The following is a 12,278-nucleotide window of genomic DNA, read 5'->3' on the forward strand; positions in this document are numbered from 1 at the left end:
CTCATTTTATTTCCACTCCGCTGTGACATCATAATCTGCAGGGAGATTCAGCTGCAAAGCGAAATGCAAGGAGGGTTGTAGAATGGAAACCTACTAAGCGCTCATCCTCAGCAATCAAATCATCTCACATCCTGGGTGGTTTATTCCATACACGCATCACTCAACCACTGCTGGATTCTCTTTATTATACTACCAACATACTATCACCAAGACAGGGTAGGCTTGGGCATCATACAGTACATAGCGAATATAGCAAAGGTACAGTTTGATGGTAGATTACAGAGCAGTAGCACCACATTTCAGTATTCAAATCTTAAAAAAAAGGTGCTGGTGCTCTTCAGATTGTCAGTTGAGAAGTAGAACCCACACACCAAAGTAATCTTTAACTCTTTATTTCATGACAACGTTTCGATCCATGATGGATCTTCGTCAGGTCAAATTACAATTACACACACCTGTTTATTCATCCTATAAATAGGCTTCACTGTCAGTAGACTGTAAAGATCCATCATGGATCGAAACGTTGTCATGAAATAAAGAGTTAAAGATTACTTCGGTGTGCGGGTTCTACCTCTCAAATGATGATCGGAACTTAACCCAGCACCCACTGTCGATGTGCGTATAGTTAGTTGTTGGCTCTTCAGATTGTCTCCATAAGGGAATCCCTTTCAGATCTAGGTAACACCCTTCTTGACTTCCTAAGAATGACCAGGGAACCTGCTATTCCAAAAATGGTTCTTGCGTGCAATAAGTTCCAGTTAGAACCCTTTTGCCTATCCAACAACGTCCTTGCAAAAAGGCTTTTTCAAGTTAAGAACTTGAGTTATTGAGTTAAGAAATTCAAAGACTGAAGTGATTTAGCTAAGCTTAGCCCCTCAGTGAGGTTGTTCCACAGTATATGGGCTCTAATGGATAACGCTCAGTCTCCTTTGCTCTTCAGTCTAGACTGTGGAACAAACAGGAGGGCTCTGGCTTGCAGGGATTTAAAAGGTCAGTAATGTAGCTAGGGGCTAAACCATGCCATGCCTTAAAAGTAAACAGTAAAATCATACAATTGATTCAAAAATGAACAGGTTATCATTGCAGGGTGATATCATATCTCCACCTCCACCAGATAGAACCATTGTGGCTGCATTCTGGATCAGCTGCAGGCATGTACTTTTGCTTAACAAAAATACTTTTGTCTAGGGTGAGCATTAACAGAGAAAAAATATCTTACGCAGTTTATTTATAAAGCTATTATCTATCTAGTTATCTATCTATCTATCTATACTGAAAAAGGTAAGTAATCAGCAGGTACTACATGATAGCACATACCTTGTTGTACAGAAGTAGTTTCAGACATTCTAAAACTAAATGAAAGTCTGGACCCTGGCCAATATCAAAATCAAAGAACAACCACATTACTTCTAAATGTAAAATAATAAAGTATTTCAAATGGATGAAGTGAGCACTCACCCACCCCTGATATGTAACAGCAGCCAGTGGCGGCGCGTGGGCGGGGCAGACAGGGCAATTGCCCAGGGCGCCACGCCACTAGGGGCGCCAAATTTGCCCACACTTGTCTTAATTTGATTGTAACTAGGGTGACACAGCATAAATACATTTGTCGCGATCTACAAATAAAGAAAAAACTGAAATTCATCTACTATGCTTTTGGAACATTGTACTCCTTGTTTTACTGAGACTGAGTTACAGCAACAGGTTGAGTTCTACTCCCAGTCTATCTCCCGACCTGCTCCCAACGAGTAGCTTTGAGTAGCTTTAAGTCTCTTTCAGTAAAGTAATACTAAAAATTACACTACGTGAGTTGATTTAAGTGACATGAGACACAACTGGGGAGGATTTACTAAATTGTTTTGAATGTAGCGTAATGTATTAACCAATCAAGGGCGATGTGTGTGTGTGTCGGGTAGGCCTACGTTGTGCGTCGGGTGAAGGTAAGATGCCTCGCAGGTTATTTTCATGACTTTTTGCTGGGCTGTGCTTTTTACATATTTACTGTGTTGTTTTCCCTTGTTTTAGGTTGCCTATTTAGCAATTGGCAATGTGTGATGATGGTTAACGGGACATGCATGTTGCGCATTTGGTGACAGCATATGGCAATCTGGCAACAAAATACATGTCAGGAATGAAGTAAAGATTCACATTCACAAAAAATGTCATAGTAGATGATCCTATTTTTCTAGTTTTGCATGGTAACATTGTGTGTGTGTGTGTGTGTGCGTGTGTGTGTGTTTGAGAGAGAGAGAGAGCGAGAGAGAGAGAGAACTGATTGATGCTATGGGTCATTGTGTGGCAATAACAATCATATATTTATATAAATGTTAAAAATAACATTGAGTTGGCAACCCTACGTGAAATAGTTGATAAAACATGAGAACATGTGGATGGGCAGCATTTATAGTTTTGCCCAGGGCACCTGATTGGCACGCGCCGACACTGACAGCAGCAGCATGAAAAACCTGACATATGTGCAAAGTATTTTACCACTCTATACAGTATAGTACAGCGTTAACATCACCTAGTACAGACTGTACCCAGAACAGTAGAAAGGGAGAAAAGAAAAAAAAAAAAAAACACTTCAAATGTCCAATCCAATACTTCTCAGCTAATGACATTTGCTGTCTCCCATGTATGTTTGTGTGCATTTTCCTCTCTAACCATTAGATGACACTATGGACCACAACTTCACACACTGAAAGAGGGTGGAGAGGAAATACTTGTTGCAGGATGGCATCTGAATGAATTTCACATTTGCCAAATATTTTGCATGACATGCAGAATTTCTGAAGAGATTCAGGATTTGATGAGGGATGACGGAGATTACAGGGGTTTTAATGGGTGTAGGGGAGTGGTACAGGTGGTGTGGGGGATGTTTAATCAACATGAAAATAACATGTTATAGCTTGTGTGATATTAACATGAACTTAACACACTTAACATGGGATATTGAGCTTTGATGTCCTATTTGTTTTTGTATTCTTTTCCTTTTTTTTGTGTCTTTTGTATTGGCCTTATTTATTAAAAAAAACTGTAAATGGAGTGTATAATACTTATTATATTTATTATATATACTTATTATTATGTTCTGTTCTTTTATGTACCTTTATGAGTTTTATTTATATATATGCATATATGACTATACCTGCATTTGCGTATATCAGTTAGACTTTCTCTACCTTTTTTCTTCATAAGTGGGCTGTGATCTCCACTCTGTCTAGTTAATATACTTTTATATGTTTTACACTTGTTATGTTTACAGTATTTTTCTTCTCTTTTCTGATGTCTCTACTTGTTGCAGTTTTGTGTGTTTTGTGTTTTATTGTTATTTTTGTCAAGTTAATTTAATGCAGTGTAGTCATAATGGGTGTCAAAACTCGCTGGGTAATCACATTTTACCATTAAATCATATTCAGCAAGTTTCCCATTGAAACTGTGGTCACCTCACTATGACAAACAGCCAGATAGAACCAAACCCAGATTGACCTTACAAAATTATAAGGTTCTATCTCTGTTTGGGCCCTCTTAAAAAAATCCAATTTGTAATTGTCCTAGGATTTTGATATTTTTCATTTTAAGTACCATGGGGGTACAGACCTTGTTGAGCTATAAAGACAGATTTCACTACATACCAGTTTTGCCAGCTGGGATGTCAAATCTTTGATGCCAAATATCTCAGAACTGCAATCTGCCCAGATAGAACCTCATAATTCCAAAGCTCGCAAAATGGTACACAGTTGGGAGTGGCAGGATAGAAGGGAGAAAGACGGAGATGACATGCAACAAAGATCACAAGTCCTAATTGAATCCATAACATCATGAATAGGCCAATTAGGAACACACCTTGGCCCATTGAGCAACCAGCACACCCCATCATTTATCTGTCTATGTACATACAGTATTCAATCTTGCTTTCACAACCCCCTCCTTGCTGGTCTAAACAGAAGACCTTGTCATTTGGTGTACAAATCTCAACCCTCCCATCTTCTGCTTGACTTTTCTGCAACCAAGCAGGAAATTGGGGGAAGGTCACTGCACAGTGTAGATAAGCAAACAGCAACTCAACTGGCACAAATAGTCACAAACAGAAATTCACCTTCATACAGAATTCACAAATGTTATTCCTATGATTTTATGTTATACCTGATTCTGAATTCTGAACTGATTCCCTCCATATCAAAGGCTCTGTGTCCCAAAACTTCTTTCAACTATATTTGGACAAATTTGATGTCCTTGTTATTGCCCATGGACACACATCTAGACAAATTGAGTTGGTTATTTAACACAGTACATCAAGCCTGTATTTAAGAATTCAGGAGTTCTCTTTGATTTGTGCATGATTGTATTAAACTACATTGACTTCAACAACTCCACCTGTTAACACCAAAGTGCTGTGGTAGCACAGTGCTGTTGTAACTAGGAGAATCACTGAACAAAATATTCTGTATTCTGAAAATCACAGAGCTACTTCCTGGTAGTGAATGTCTGCAGGCTGCAGCAAAGACCCTCTCCATATTTGTGGCTTCTACCACACTGCCCGATGTACAAGCACACACTCCAGGGCCCTTAGAGCTCTGCACCATACCATAATACCCTAAGCACTGTGCATGCAACGAATGCGACGATGTTTATGGGAAATGTGGTCTTGTTGTTTAGATTGCGCTGACTGGGCCGTTATATTGAATTCAACTGCGGACATTAAGAAGGCAGCTCTGGCCGTATCAGGATATATTTGGTTTTGTGAGGACTTAATTATTCCTGAAAAGACAGTTAAACTTTATCTAAATAACAAACCTAGGGTCACCCCTGAACTGAAGGATTTGCTTAACCAAAAAAAGCATCATACTATAAAGCAAGGGATCTCTGTCTGTATGTGTGTCCTTCGCATATCTCGAGAACCATTCGTCCGATCTACTTCACACTTGGCGGGTGTATTGCTGGGGACCCAAGGATGTGCAGTGTCGGATTGGACACGCGACACATTCAATATTAATAAACTTTGAATAAACAAGCGAACAGCGCTCTGTGCAGCAGCGGGGCTCAAAGCAAGCGACTGGAAGCGCAGTGTCGAGTGTGAAGTTGTTTGGATGAGCGGTTCTCGAGAAAGCTGCAAGCAGCAATACTGGAGGCCAAGCTAGTGCAGTAGCACTAGCTTATTTAAATCAGAGGCAAGTAAGGAAGAAAAGAAAGCTGTACAGATTAGAATCAAAAGGAAAATAATGGAATGTCAAGTTACTTATGATAAAAGGCAGTAGTTTGAATGAAGCTATGATACCAAGAAAGCCTGGCAGGGTCTACAGATTATCACAGGTTGTAAACCCAAGAGTCATACAATGCATGTTACCAATGATCTGGACTTTAACTAACCCTTTTTTCAAATGAATTGAATCGTTTCTATTGTAAATTTGATGTTACTGATTATTCCTTATAACAGGCCAAGGTAGTTGATAAATTCATGAACATAACAGAATGTGATATTAAGATTACTCTGGAATAGGTTAGGAACCAGTTTTTGTGTGTCAAATTCCAGGGTCCTGATGGTATTAGTTGTAAGGTCTTACGGTTATGTACTGATTCACTCACACTCCTTTTCCAAAGATTATTTCAGTGCTCTGTGGACAAGAGCACAATCCTTGACCTGTGGAAACGGTCTCTGATTGTGTTTGTGCCCAAAGACAACACACCAAAAGTAATGAAGCTAACCCTAACCTTACCTTAATTTTAAGAAATACTAGCACAATACCAACACATTACCACTGGTGTGAGATACAGGCTACTAATATTCTTGACCATGGTCTCACTTGTCTACAGTAATTACACCAAGGTATCAAAATTATTTTGACAATGATATATTAATGTTTAAAAATGCTTCATGTAGTACCTTTAAGCAATGCAGAAATTGTTATATTATCTTGCCTTATCTTGCCCTAACTTCTGTAAAGCTCTGTACTCATATCTCTGTTGACAAGCCATGATATTTGCAGGATTCTGCTGCTAGGTTACTGATGAAGACTAAACTCATGTCATTACATCACATTACTCGTATATCCTATTTTCACCTGTCTGATAGTTCCCCTTCAATGTGCTGCTTGACAGCTGCCTCACTATAGTGCACAGTGGTCCCCTTGGCATTTATTAAAATGATTTTACCCTGAATTAGCACAGACAACTCTTGACCACCCTGAAACTGTCATATTTCAAATGCAATTTAGTGCTTTATTTACATGCTGAGTGGCAAAGGTGTTGATGCAACAAATGCAAAAAAAAGTTACAATTATTAGCTGTGTAATTGTGTAATTGATGCTGACTGAACACTGACGACATTCTACAATAATGTTAGGGGAAGTTAGGCTTCCCCAAACATTAAATTACTCATTGATTATTTTAATATTTGCTCATCCCTTGGGGTGTGAAAATATAACTATGCTGTTTAACTCTGGAAACTGTTTCCTGGAGCAGGCTCATGTCATCCCATAGCAAGGTCCATTTTTACAATTTTAGCAGAGGCCTTGAGGAGCATCTTACTTCAGAACTCATCATTATCAAGTATACTTTCTACTGAAACAATGGGCTGGGGATAGTGTAAAGTTTACTTGTCTCTTTGATGTAGTAATTTGTGATGGAAAAAAAAGCAAAACTAATTTCCTTATGGTCACATTGTGTTACTTCAAACGAGACTTGCTGCACAGTGTATTATGTAAAATATGAATTCTCCAGGTCACCATGATGAACATTTACTATTACACAGCATCTGATGTAACTATGCTTTGTGCTATTTGGGCAAGCACCCACAGTATGTCTTTCTTGGCAATTACAGGAAAATGGGGCGTGGGTGAGAGCAGGTTTGTCAGTGGGGTCATCAAGTGGGTTCCTCCCATCACAAATCCACAACATCCAACTTCACCAGGACTGTAAAATGCTGGTGTATGTCTACTTGCATTTCCCAATCCCTAGCTTCCACTAACTGCACCAACTTGTGCCTACTCAGTAATAAAATTGAATCATTCCTGACTTGCATACAAAGACAGAATTAACAAGAATTATTTTTGTTTGTTTACTCAACTGCTGCTGCCAGGGACTTCAAGACTTGGTTCTGCCGTCAACTATATGTATATATATGTATACAGAGACATGCTGGGTCTTCACCTAGCCACTGGTTGAGGTTTTGGAGCGATGGCAGCATAGGCTGCTCCAATAATGAATTAAATTCTAGATGCCTCCATATTCCAAACTATGCTTCCCCATTTCATCCACTGTTGCTGCTTAACGTGAGAAACTGTTTTAGCACAACTTGCTGTATCCTGGTGATTTATTTGCTCTGTTGCTATGTTCTTCTTTTCCAGTGGTGTTGTTTTGGCCCATACAGCTTTGCTTGCACCATGACTAAGGCCTCCACAACCCTGTTGCACTTGTCTTACAATATCGTGGCTGATTGTGCTGATTGTTCTGAACTGCTTCTTTAGGGGTTTATTTCCAGCTAGTTGCTAGAGTACTGCTAATATAATATCCTTATCTATATAGCACTTTTCAAAACATAAAATCAGCAGCAAAAGCTATCTAGGTAATCTAGGTAGCAATAGGTAAGAAATCTAAAAGCAAGGCAAGAAACAGATCATAAGACAGAGGTAAAAATAAAATAAATTTTATAAAAGATTATTACATTTTTTTTTTAAAAATCTGTAAAAAAGTGTTTTAAGAGGTGATTTAAAAGATGATATTGATTTAACCAGCCTGAGCTACTCGGACAGGTCGATCCAAAATCTAAGGGCCCTGATGGCAAACAGCCCTGATGCCAAAGAGCCAGTCGCCTTGTTTTTGATCTATAGTTTGGAACAGCCAATAGGAACTCCTTATTTTTAATCTAGACTTTGGAACAGCCAACAGGGTTAGCTGCCTGAGGACCTAAGGCTGGAATCCTGCTCATATGTGGCTATAAATGGGTATTCAGACAAATTAAATACATATAATTTTCCAAAATAATAATAACAGTAACAACAGTATTCATTCCCAAAAAGAAATTTAAAAATTTATATAAAAATTCCCAAAGATAGCTCAAAAAAGGAAAACATTTCTACAAATGTACAACCTTATTGTGCAGGTGTAGTGGTAATAATTTACCTGATGTTTGTATTGCAACTAGAGAGAACCAGACTGTGCATTCCAGTTTCACCTGGTTCTTAAACTACTCTAGGGCCAAATAATCATCACATGAAAAACAAAATAACAACGGGAGATTATCCATCCATAGCCACAGAGTTCCTTAGACAGCTGACATAAAGCTTTACCCTGCTGTTCTGTATCTCCAAATGACTTGTTTTGGCCTGGAGGTAACATGTATTTCATTTAATGTTGAAATCCCAGGATGGCTTTGTTGTGCCACTGCAGACATGAAAGGGTCAGGGGAGCTGATCATAATAGGAGTCTGCAGTGTTTGCCTCTGGGAAAATATGGCAAGTACAAAATATGGACAAGCACCATGATGTAACCAGAGATGCATACCCCCTTGTATGCATCTGTGCTTACATCACGGTGCTTGTCCATAGAATAAAGGGCCTGTTTGTGTGTGATTATGTGCTAATATGAGCTGACTATGACTTGGTTTTAGAGCATTTTGCCACATATACAGTAGTCTAGATAATTCAGCAAAAGCTATGAGAGGCTGTGTTTTAGTTCATTTAGACCAGCTAAGAGGCGTTGATAGGCACAAAGTGAAGTAGCTCTAAAATCACTGTAAAGCACTGCACCTGAGTGGTTTATTGCTTTTATAAAACAGTGGCAACACACCAGTCTATTAAAAACGAAAGACTGCAAATGTTCAATAAATCTTCTATTTTTAATCAATAATAATTAAAGGTGTATTAAGTAAGATTTTTTCTGTCCTTTAGCACAAAATGACAATAACACAGGCTGTGGGGGGCTGATAGGGTGCTGAGATTTCTGGCTTTCAAAACTCACTTTCTGGCCTCTGTTCTGGAAACAGACCTGTCGATGTTGTTGCAATTCCCACTGGTCTCCTGTAGAGGTTGATAAAGGTTATAGATTAATTAATGCCCCTTTAAATTATATAATAGATAAATAATAGATAAATGTTAGAGATGAATGTTATGTTTTTGAATTGAACCCTTCATATAGCAGTACTGAAGATATGTGATATATTACGGTAGTAGTGTAGTAGTGGTAGTGTTGACATATGTGGAGTTATGGGTACATGTGAAGTTATGTGTAGGCTACATATGTGTGGATGTGGGTGGATGTATACATGAAGATGTTATATCTCTTTTATCTCCCCCTTTTGTCTACCACGATCCATATCTTGGTAATTTGACCATATATTATCATATATTATCTCGAGGTTTCACCCTTCAAATGATGACGATATTGAGAATGAGTTATAGTTTGTGTTTGTGTCCTCATGCAGACATGTGGTTGTGTTTATAGGAAACCAGAAATGTTGAATTTCTGTTGACAGTTGTGATAGATGGAGCAAGCTCTGTAAGTATAACTATAACACTAAATGTGTATGGGAATAGTTGTGTAGGGGAGTATGTACATATATCCATGTATGGATGTATGGTCCTTATGTGACTAGGCATTATATATACAGCATGTGTACATATTTACTTTAAGTTTTTCATTGGATAACATTATCTTATTTTGTGTATGTTTTATTTAGCTTTTCCTCTTTTTCTTTTCTTTAAATAAACAAGTTGTCCCTGACAAATGATGCAGGATCCCCTTGGGCCCACTACTAATAAGTAAACCAATGTAATAGCGCCACCCTAAGGCCAATCAGTGTCATTTTGAAAATGTCAGAATGGAGCAATGGCACACATCATTCCCTGAAGTTTCGTCAAAATCCAATCAGGGTTGTTGCAGGTATTACGCATGACGCACAGACAATTAAACAAACGCTTTAGCGTCCCATAAGGCCAACCAGTATAACTTTGTAAATGCCAGAACAGAGTAATAACACACATCATTCCCTGGAGTTTCGTTGAAATAAAATCAGTGGTGTCTGAGATATTGTGCGTGATGGACGGACGAACAGACGCATGGATAGATGGACCGGGGCCAATCCATAGTCCCTTCCGCAATTTCATTGTGGGGGACAACAATGGCTATGGGACTAGCAGTGGATTTCATTTGAGGAAGAGTCTCCTCCAGAAATGATAGCGAGATAGGAGCAAAGTGGGCCAATTTAGCAGAGATTTCAGGATAAGTAGATAGATCCTTAGAGGAGGTGAGATATGCAGCCTTAACGTTTTGGGTGAAAATTTGCAGCAATTTCTGACCCTTAACTGAAGATGGAACTAAAGAAAAACTAGGAGAGGAGTTGATGACACGGTTATGATGAGTCTTGGAAATGAGATCAGAGAAGAATGACGCTCTTGCTTCCTTAACTGCTTTCTGGTCATTTAACATTCAATCTTTCATAATTTTTTTAATAATTTCATTATGGACTTGTAGTTTGTTAGACATCCATTTCCTCTCGGCCAGTCATATTGCTTGGTCAGAACTAACTGTGCCCTCTGGCGGCCATATTTTCTAGCCTAGTTGTTATATATATAGATATATGTGTATACATATATCTATATATATAGCCATTATTTACACACAGGCAATTTTCCAATGGACCTCCATGATGGCACCAGCTGTGGTTGCTGGGAGATTAGTGACGCAACTGCCAAGTCTCTATTTTCTTATAAACATTCCAGAGAGTAGAGCCTCATCAGTGAAACTAGCTACAGAAAGGCATCAGCTTTACTGTTCAATTTATGACCCACAAGTCAAGACAGATTAGGCCTGATTGGATCGCCGATGCCACGTCTGAACTACAGTCTGCTGCACTCGCATCGCCGTCTCCCTGGGCAAAGGTTTCCATGGGAACAAGCCCTGGGCTCCTCTAATCTGTTGTTTTGCAGCCCTCACTCATCTGGATGCAGGCTGGATTCCTTTTTGTCAGTCCCATATTCTTCTGCTCTATTTCCTCACTCTGTAGACCCTCTCTCTGTCTCTCTCCTTCCCTCTTTCTCTCTCTCTCTCTCTCTCTCTCTCTCTGCTGCCAGCGTTGGCTCCTCCCTCTCTTTCCCCCTCCCTCCTCTCTCTGATCCACTCCAGCTTAACAGTATACAACTAGAAAATGTGCTCAGTAGAGCACAGACCTCCGCCATGTCTGACAACACCCCGCAAGGAAGTTATGCTCCTCCTGGTGATATGCCACGCCCCGTTTTGGCCAATCGACATGAAAAATTAATCCAGTTCTTCCTTGGCCCATAACCTTCATAACAAGTTTTGTGCAAGGTAATTGCCTAAATGACTATAATACACATTTTAATCATACAGACATAATCATTTGTACGAGTGTACCTAATTTTGAAATTAATTCAAAACTTTCTCACTCTGGCACTATTGATCATGAAGGAAACATTGATTGCAATGATCACTGATCAGTGATGGTGTATAGTTGTGTATAGTATAGTGTGCTGTCTGAAGAGGCAATTACTTAAATATGTTGACATTTGACCTTAACATGTCAATGTTGAGTGGGGCACCTATGAATGTAGTAACCTTGGCTAATTAGAGACTTAAAATGAATTACTTAAATTTGCAATTCATCTGCTACAGATTTTTTTTTTTTAAATGTGCCTGTTAAAATACTTTGTTGGAAGGCTATTACTATTCGAAACACCAAGGTTTCAAATTTTTGTTTGGTAGTGTCTGTGCTTGATATAAATGACTGATTTAGATACAGCCAGCCAGTGATGTAAAGGTAAATAAAAATGAGTGTAAACTATAACCTCCAGTTGGTGGTCATCATAAGGTAAACAAGCACCAATATAAATAAAAATCTGTTATATTTTCACAAATAAGCGTTAATTTATGACTTCTTGCCCTTTAAAAGGCCTTATCCTCATATATAAGTTTGATACTACGAACTATGATGTATACAATTCATTTAAGTCCAGGGGTGGGTAGTAATGCGTTATAAGTAACGCACATGAGTAAAAAAGTAGTTTTTTTTAAGGAACGAGTACTTTTAGTTCATTTTTTTAAACTGTACTTCTACTCTTTACTCAAGTATATTTTTGAGCCAGTAATCTACTTTTTACTTAACTACATTTGCCATTTATACCTTCATTACAACTAGTCTGCTCTAAATGCAGGGATTGAGTGTAGGGGGGGAGGAGTGAGGAGCATCTCTACTGCAGATGCCAAGCTGCCAGGAAGAAAAATGAGCACCACCTGTCTTTTGACCACAATGCGATGATGACGGA

This window comes from Centroberyx gerrardi, chromosome 14 (assembly GCF_048128805.1).
Source record: "Centroberyx gerrardi isolate f3 chromosome 14, fCenGer3.hap1.cur.20231027, whole genome shotgun sequence".
NCBI classification, from domain to species: Eukaryota; Metazoa; Chordata; class Actinopteri; order Beryciformes; family Berycidae; genus Centroberyx; species Centroberyx gerrardi.